Here is a 10,000-nt window from a genome sequence, read left to right on the forward strand (position 1 = left end):
TCCAGATAGCACTCTGATTCCTGCCAAGAATCCATGGATGTTGAAAAAAATGTAATCTCTGCTGCGGAGAGTCTGGTAGACTTTGACAGGGGTAAGCCATACCCATCACTGCCTTCCACAAGCCACCCTGTGTTGATTTGGCTCTTTGGGCCACTTGGGCACTTAACCGGCCCTGTTGCCATGAGGAAACCATAAGCTATAGTCTTTGTGTTATATGGCTTAGTACTATGGAGTATGGAACACTGTGTTTTAGTGTAGAATCCTAAATTCCTTTCTACATTCAAATGTAGAATGATAGGCTAACATTAGCTATCATTTGTTTGGAACAGGAATTTAAATCCATCCTCAAAAAGGGATGGCTATTTCCAATCATATTTTATAATCAGAATCTTACCCTATTTCAGCTGTCTGTATCTAATTATTCCCTATTGTTATTTTTAAAAGAGATGTGGAGTTTTAGTTGACAAATCTCAAATATTCTTGCACAATAATAATCACTTAAAACGAGGTGAATGTCTAATACTCAGTATAAGAGACACTACTCAGTTCTCTTGCGATGAATCTGATTATATCACTTTTGGAACTCTGAATGTAACAGATGGTCCAACGAAATGGCTACGCATTTGTTCATTAAAATCTGCAATAGTACTGCTGTGTTTGTAATGCCATAAGAAAATGGGTTGTTACGCACACAGCTATTCAGTTCTTGCTGGAAAATTTGCATATTTAAGCTATGTGACTGAAAAGTAGATACTTCTGCAGTGGAATCATTACATCACTGAATTTTAGAAGCCTTTGGTTTATATACTTCATTCACACTTTTCAGAAATATGCAGTCTATTTGCAGCAAAATGATGCCACAGAGAAACCGTATGCTAAAGTTAAGCCTGCTGAGTAGGAACAGAAATACTCACAAATCCCCCTGCACTGGTGGAGCACAATGATATGCAGAGCTGCCAAGAGCCATCTGTGGACCCTAAATCAAGGTTCCCTGTAGACCATCTTCCTTAGACCACCCAGACCAAATTCAAACATTATATGAACATAAATCATATGACCTGCACAGCTCCATGGGCCCCCAGGATGATTTGAACCCACAGGTATTTTGTCCCCATATCCACCTAACTCTCTATAGCTCTGAAGGTATGCAAGCATAGTGATAAAGCTGAACCAGGAAGCCTTCCACCAGTGAACCATTACATCAGTAGAGCACCACCATTGCTAAGGGTAGAAATTGGGCAGAGTTGGGATATTGAGGAAGACATACGCTTGTAGCGATAGCTATGATATCACTACACTTTTCTTGCTGAGTTTGCAAGCTAACCTAACCAAGAGTTCAAGCACTTTTCAACTGTCAATGAACTTTGTTTGCTTAAAGTTGCTTTCGTCTTGGACAGTTAATTGAAACAGTTACCGTGGCACAAAGTGGCACCCACACCTGCACTGGGGCAAACACGCTGTCACCGGGGAGCTGAAGAGCTGTGCTGACTTCCGCCACCAGTGCAGCCATGCCAGCAGGGAATTCCTGGAAAGGAAAGCCCATGCCAGCATGGGGGGAGCCTTCCAGGAGCAGAAATGACATTAGTCAGCTTCCAGACCCCTTCAGCCAGGGAATGCCCCTTGCCGCTGCGGTGTTGCTATGCCACTTTTTTGGTGGTACAGCCCCATTCTTTTCTATGGGAAATTTTCTTGCCTTTTCCATCTCTCCCCCTTTTCAATTTTTGTTTTGCGGCCGGGAGGCCTCCGAGGAGGCGGCGAGCTGCACCACTCCTGGCCACCATGTAGCCACCTCTCCCTTCAGGAATGGACTGTAAGAGTTGAGACTGGCCTTCTGTTCTTGCTATATCAGATGTAACTCATATGCACATGATGACTGGCTTATTTGCACTTATGTTGATTTTCTCATATTTAGTTATTAACCAATCAATTATATAGATAATAACCACATGATTTAGAGAAAGATAAGATTGATATTTTTCTATAAATATGCAGTACTGTGACAAGCAAATTAAATTTCTCTGGATGGAAGTCTCAGAAGAAGACTAGGTGCAATAACTTGGGCTTTTTTGACAATCCCTAAAAGCAGTGAGACAAAAACTGAAACCTGATTTGCTTTTTAAAACTATTACTTGCTATAATTAAGTGATGCTAGGAACTTTGATAATTCTAGAATTTATCCTCATGCCAGCTGCTAAGGAGTTTGCCTTCCCCTTCAGGAATAGACTGCCCATCAATAAAAAGAATATTTTCTTATCTCAATAAAAGATCAGAGTTTCTACAGGTGTTCTGTCTCGTTTGTGGGTCAATAGTTCAAAGAACTGAACTCATTCTCTTACTCTTTTTGTATTATCTGAATTAAAGGTTGTTAATCACCTTTAATAGGTAAATCCTTGAGAACTCTGCTGCTGAACAGTTTATAGAGGCAAAGCCTTTGGAAAATATTTAGTTTAGATCCACTAAATGGATGGGGGTAGGGATCTCTTGTTACAGACTTTTGGAAGTATCTATACTCCTTCAGAGCACATTCCTACCCTTGTGGTGGCCTCACACAATGCGGGCAAAAATTAAAATTGTCATTGAGGTTAATGAACTCAATGGACTCAACATGGCAGGAACCACTCCCCTACACACACACTAATCTCCTCCTGCTCTGTCTCCACAGCTGGAGTTCTGACAAACTCTGCAGCCCATTGCAACATAATACTATAAAGTGAGCTTGGAACTCATGTACCAGTTCATATTATATAAGGCTATATCAGTCTATCTTCTTGTCCACATAATTTAAAGCATACTAGTGGAAATTCAGTGATGGGTACACTGACGAAAGGGCACTTTGCACAAACTGCTAAACCTCACAACAAAGTGGGATGGCCATAATGCTTCTCTTTCACTCACAAGCCCTGTTCACACATTACAGTGAATGCACATATACCCAGCATGTACATCTGTTTATAAGAAAGAGACAATGCATATTCACTTTGCAATTGAAAGCAGGAATTAGTACATGGGTAAAGATGGGGTTTGTATCACACATTCAGCTGTGCATGTGTTAAATAAACAATGAAAATTACTCAATGTATTTTTAAAAATACTGTTCACTGTATACATAGATTTTATGTTCGTTTGCTGTAACTTGTGAACAGGGCTGTAGAGGCTATGGAGACTGCAAGGGATGAGCTTGTGGCAGCTGCAACAAGGAGAAATGGAAGAAGGATGAGGAAGTCTCAGTCTCAGTCTCTTCTCTGTCCTTAACATTCTCCTACTATTCCTTGTTGTGGCAACATGCTGTGGAATCATTCAGTACACCAGGGATACTGAGATGTCCTTGTGTCCTTCTGTTTCTAAGTCTGTAATTATGCTGAGATTTCTGCTGCAGGCTTAGATCATGATTGCATTATGCCAGCATTAGCGCTGGCATTCAGCTGCTTGCCATACTGGAACCATAGGTCATCCTGTTCATGTACCTATATGATAGCAGAGCTGTTCTTTTTTTTTTAATGAAGAATGCATAATTTTAACATTTCAAAGCATACCAATCTCCTTAATTAAGATCAGTGATAAAGCTCCTTAACAAGAAGGGAGATACATCCCTGTGTACTGGGATCTTAACCATTTTTATGGCATTACAATTTTATTCCTCGCTGGGTTTTTTAGCCGCTTTCATTTAAAAATGTTAAGGCAGCCCCTGATATTCATTTTTTTCAGGACTGGTAATTAAACCAGTTACAGACTTATAAAACAAAGGCCTCTTCTTAACAGGGCAATCATCATCTTCATTTATTTATTATAGTCAAATACCAGCTTACACAAAAAGAAATATCATAAATAATTTTAAAAATGTCTAATATTTGATCAGGTAAAACAAAAATTTAGTTACAACAACTCTTGATAAAATGGTCTGTTTAACATAACAGTCGTTATGACAGCTTCTTCTGCCTTATTACACATTCCCTGGGAAAATCTGGCAACCTGATATGTAATATCTTTGACATGGTCATCTAATAGCGAACTAATGTGGCTATCTCTATCTGGGAAGCTAGGCAGCACATATACTAAAATTGGAACGATACAGAGAAAATTAGCACGGCCCCTGCGCAACAGGGCAATCTTAAGAAAAAAACCCTGGGTAAAGCCCCATTCAATAGACTTGAGTAGGATTCTGAGTGGACCTGCTTTGGATTGCTCTCAAAGTGTATTTACTAGAGAGTAAGTCCATTGAATGCCCTGACCTGGATGGCCCAGGCTAGCCTGATCTCATCAGATCTCAGAAGCTAAGCAGGGTCAGCCCTGGTTAGTATTTGGATGGGAGACCACCAAGGAATACCAGCGTTGCTATGCACAGGAAGGCACTGGCAAACCACCTCTGTTAGTCTCTTGCCATGAAAACCCCAAAAGGGGTCGCCATAAGTCGGCTGCGACTTGACAGCACTTTACACACACACACAAGTCCATTGAATGTAGTAGGGCTAGCATCTGAGTTTGCACTGCGTTAAAATGAGAGATTTATTGGAGGATTTGATTCTATTTGCCTGTATTTATTATTCATGCTCAATACCTTAAAAATAAAAAGTAGGTTAAATAATGGTATTGAAAAACAACAGAAAGAATGGGGGAAAACAACTCATCACAATGTCTATGACCTTAGGCAGATCATGAGAGGGAGGGCATCCTGGCCATCTTCTGGGCATGGAGTAGGGGTCACTGGGGTGTGTGTGGGGGAGGTAGTTGTGAATCTCCTGCATTGAACAGGGGGAGTTGGACTAGATGACCCTGGTGGTCCCTTCTAACTCTATGATTCTATGACTCTATTCTATGATTCTATGTCTCCCTGTATCTACTATGCAAGGGAGTATTTTAGTAGCCTCTGAATGGGGACCCTCTCTGTCTATTATTAAGCAGGGAGGGTCCTTTGTAAAAGGGTAACAGTTCCTGAGCATGTATCCCAACAAAATGGGGAGAAATATTTAGAGCTGGAAATACATTGTGCCCTTCATTGTCTCTAGAACAGGGATACATTCTCCTATCTGACTGGAATTTGAGAGGGAGAACTGCCAGTTTCCACAATACGGAGTGCACAGGTTGGGCCCAGAATCCTCACCCTGTCTCCTGTATTCTTCAACTGAGTCCCTCAGTTCCCATGAGTGCTGTGCCCAGTTCAGATCACAACTGCAGCATGTAGGGAGAAGGGGCTTCAGCCTTCTGCCCTGATCCATGTTCCTGAGCTGAAATGGTCAAATTAATTAAGTTGAACTTATGCCATTACAATATTAAAGAATCCAACAAAATTATTAACAAACAAAACAAATCCAGATAAAATATCTATGCGCATCTCTACTGCATGCATCAAATGAAGACAAATGGGAAGATCTTTTTAAAGCAATAGAAGCTGTCTGATTTTGGCCATAATATTTAGGACAAAAAGAATTGGAGCAAGCTTCTTGGCATGTCACAGTGCCACTGCATGTTCAACTACATGAATGAACAGATCTCCCAGTATTTTTATCCTCTACAAATATGGCATGGTGGGAGGGGCGATTCCAACTGGGACTGCACAATAAGGAAAAACCTCCCCCATAATGTTTTTCCAACCCGAAATGGGTACAGAGAACCACTGTTTGCTACACTGGGTAAAACAGGCACCCACATCAGTATTGTTAAGTTGGCCACAACAGGTTGAGTAGGTATATACTGTCCTGCCAGTCCAATATTTCCATTGAGGTGAATCTCCAGGTGAACCAATTACATGAATGGTTTCCATAGGGGAAGGCAAAGCAAGTGTCATTATTTAAAACACACAGTAAATAAAATTCATAAGACCAAGACTGTGACTCTATGCATAGTTACCTAGGAAGAAGGCCCATTGATCACACTGGGGCTTCTGAATTAACAAGCATTGGATTGCACTGTACTTTCATTAAAGTATGTATATAAAGGGCCCAGATGTGCTTACTGTGGAATTCAAGGAATTTCTGCCACCACAGCCTTTCACCCTTTTTTTTTTTTTTTGCAGATGAAAACAGTTTAGGTCCCAACCTCCCTTTCCAGTTGAATAAATAATACATAGATAAATAAATAATAAATGTTCTGTTTGCCAGAGGGGAACAGACTATATGAATGGTTATTTCTTTAAAGAAATCCAGGTCACTTGCTAATATGGAATGGAATCCAATGCATGTGAAGCTGCTTTGAAAAACGTGTTCATATATAACTTTGTTTTTGCTTCAGCGAGGTTATCGAGTGAGGTTATCCAGGATAACAAAGTTATCCTGGATCACTGATTTTGTAGACAGATGTGTGAAAAGGAGGGAGGAAACAAGGTTGACAGAAATGGAGAATGGTTGCTGACTACCCTTGGGGTAGAATGAAAGCTGATTCCTTTAGCTGCCAGAGATTTGCACTCATATGTTGCCGAATTCATTCCCAATATAATTTGCAAAGAAGTCTCAAAAAGCGCAGCTGGCACTTTAACACTGAAATGCTCTCAGATTCTTAAGTATCCATCCATCAAGCTGGAAACAAATCCTGATACTTACTGGCACCAAAAGGATGACTTCTGGTTGACCTCTTCCATCTGATCCCAAGCCTCTTCAAGGATGTGACCCACAGGTGAATCCCCTGGTATCTGTCTCTCTTGGTTTATCACTTTTCCACAAATGCAGCAAGACAGCCTGCCCTATGGCAACTACCATTCAAAACTATAGTCCTATCAGATAGACTTAGATGTCAATAAGAACTTAGACATAAATGATTGTAACAGGGTTATAATTTTCATTAAGATATGTGTAAGATATAATTCATGGCATTTGACAGGCAGTGTCTTTTAACTATCTAGGTAGTTTTAGTATTTTAGTATAAAACATGGAGTAGCACTACTCCATGTTTTAGTACTTCAGTGGTGGGTTTGAAAAGAAAGGGCCTTCTCAGCAGTGGCACCGTGGCTTTGGAATCCTCTCCCATGAAGCTTGCTTAGTACCACCCCTGTTCATTTCTATATATTGCTTGGTTCATTTTGCTAATGTCTTCCCTCCTTGTTTTAATCCTGTTGATCTGATTTCATGGAATTATCTTGCTGGATTTCATTGTGCTGGTTTTAATATACAATATTGGGGGGTGATTAGTTACCATTTGTGATTGTATTTTAAGTAGTTTTATTATGGTATTTGTTATAACTACAAAAGAAAGCTACAAGTATTTTAATATCTAAGCACCCTGTGAATATTCTGGAGTACCTTTTCAGCATGGCTAACTTTATTTAATTCCTTATGCTTTCTATCCTTATTAACAATATATTATGCAAGTGCATCTCTTTTTACTTCCTTCCCTCTTCCCCCTTCTCTAACAACCTTCTCCCTCTTTCTCCCTTCCCTTATCTGTCAACTTACCCCATCTCTTTTGTCCCCCCCATCTCTTCTTTCAGCCTACCCCACTGTCCTTGGAAGATGCTATTGAAAGTAATAATCCAAACCATCCATCTCTGAATCATCTTATGCTTATTTAATCTTATCTTGTTTAAATCTTCACAATTTCTGTTTTGTCTTCAGGGGTGGGGAAGTTACTATTTGCTTGTTCATAAAAGCCTATAATTTAATTTACTTTGAGTTTAGAAGTGGGAATACCAGTATGATGATTTTCTTTAGTTATGGCTTTGGTCCTTAACCAGTCCTCTTGGTGGCAAATCTTTGAGCTTCATCTTGTGGTACGGAAAAACATTGAGATAGTTCCCTGGAAATGCTAATCCTATGAGTGACCTACATGTGAGGGTTACAGTGGAACAAATTGTTAAAGAATGAAAGGGGGCAGATTTCTTGTGTTAATGATATGCTTGTTGTTTTTTCCTGCTGTATGCAGATTCCTGCCTCAATATTATTTTCTTTTAAAAGCCTTTCTTTTAACAGCCTGTATACCGGCACTTTTCTTGGTGTGTCTTCCTTTTCTGCAGTCTCATATGCCAGATCCTCTGTTTATAATTAAAGGGAGAGCCAATCTTTCCTACAGCTTACAGGCTAACCACTACATTGGTTAATGTTTACTTCCTGCCTTAGCAAACCAGACCACAGGGATGATGTCAGTTCTCTGAGCTAAAACAAAGGAAGTTCTGCGTTAAGAAGAAGGAGCCTATTTGATAAGCGGGAGGACAGAACATTGAGAATTAGCTATAATATCATATGCAGAATAAATTAATATAAGCTACAAAGATTTTTTTAGAATGCATAGAAAATGAATATTAATTATTATAACATTGTAACTTGCTCTATGAAGACTTTGTGAAATGGCCTTGGTATTCTAAGATACAAAAGATGATGATCAGCCAATTTGATTGTAAAAAGTAATGTGAGAGTTTACGTGAAATTAAATTATTAATAGGAATCAGAAATAGATGGCATTCAAGGATATATTTGCTAAGGTCTAACTGTAAACACAGGCATGAAAGATAAAGTAAGGTGTGCATCACATGCCCTTTTTATATTTTTTGTTTTTGTGCCATCAATCACAGCTTGAATTGAAAAGGGTTTTCAAGGCAAAAGATGTTGGGAGGTGGTTTGTTGTTGCCTGCCTCCACATCACAACCCTGGAGTTCCTTGGAGGTTGCCCATCCAAACACGAATCAAGGCTGACCCTGCTTAGCTTCTGAGATCTGACGAGATCAGACTAGCCCGGGGCTATCAGGATTCACCCTAAGCACTCATAAGCACAATCAATCATACTATTTTGCGAGGAACTTCAAAGAGGCTTGGAGTTGTGAGGGCTCAGCATCAAAGAGCAGACACAAAGCATTGGGAGGAGCCATGTAACACTCTCCAGTTCTCCTCCATCAACAAGTGGTCTTGTTAGCTCCAAGCACCAAATTTTGCCAAATATGTTTCCCATTCTCTTTATATAAGGAATGAAGTATGATCCGGTTTTTAAAAAAATTTCCACTTTTGTTCAGTTTCCATTTATACAAATTCATGGCAGTTATGAAAGTAGGCAGATAAAAGATAAAGAAAATATGTACATTGGAATCCATATCTCAGGTGCTTGTTGAATAAACTGTTGAAAGATCATGTTGCAAGATCCTTTTGTACTTTGAAATACTACACCTTGTTTTGCCTGTGAAGCAGATGTATTTTGTTGATAAATTAAAGTTCCTATGATACATACTTTCCAATTAAAAAAGCATGTGTGGTATAAATAGGAGTTTCTTTGATTATTTTTGTTACAGATTATGTGACTGAAAACACCTAATGATATCTGTAATTGTTTATTTCGATTTAGGTGCAATTACTAAAATTAAGTTTTGCATACTAGAAAATGAAGACAAATGAACCATTTTATTTTAAAAAAATGAAATGTGTGAGATCTTTTGAAAGAACAACTTATATATGTCTTGCTAAAATCAATACAATTGGCCATTAATTTGTTCTAATTTTATAGTTCTGTTATCATGCAAAATTTAGTACCATACTAGTAGCATAGTACCATGCACATATAAATTAGTCAAAGAACATGGCTTGCATCAAGAGATGAGGAACAAGGCAATATCCATCCAAATTAACTGGACATGAATACTTGCTGTCCACTTCCTAATGGAGCTTGCTAATCCCTGGGCAACACTGACAGGATTAGAAGGGGAAGACTACCGTTTCCGTCCTAATAGCCCTGCTAGCCATATAGGGAGGGAAGGATCTGGATAGGGTACTATGTGAGTACTATGTGAGGAAGAATAATGTTCATTGGTGTTTCTCCCATTCAGTTGCTAAGATGTCTGAAGTCAAGGGTGAACAGTATAGCAGCCAAATCTGTGAACAACAAAAATTATTCAAAATGTTGAAATATCGAGTACCGTAAACTGCAACAAGTCCTGAAGGGCTACTAGTTGACAAATACATTCAATATACCTGCAATAGGAGAAAATAAGCATTATATGCAGATGGAGTCTAAACTATCTGGGTCCACCTTGGAAACAGATTCTGGGGTCATGGTTGAATGTTCATTGTGTTCATTTGGAGCATAGTTCAGA

The 10,000-nt window shown here is 39.2% G+C and overlaps 1 pseudogene; it reads left to right on the forward strand.

Annotated features, from left to right (window-relative positions):
* The first annotated feature begins 4,030 nt into the window (after nucleotides 1-4,030).
* On the forward strand, nucleotides 4,031-4,130 carry LOC130482203 (U6 spliceosomal RNA; annotated as a pseudogene).
* Nucleotides 4,131-10,000: the final 5,870 nt, after the last annotated feature.

Source organism: Euleptes europaea, chromosome 8, assembly GCF_029931775.1.
Source record: "Euleptes europaea isolate rEulEur1 chromosome 8, rEulEur1.hap1, whole genome shotgun sequence".
NCBI lineage: Eukaryota > Metazoa > Chordata > Lepidosauria > Squamata > Sphaerodactylidae > Euleptes > Euleptes europaea.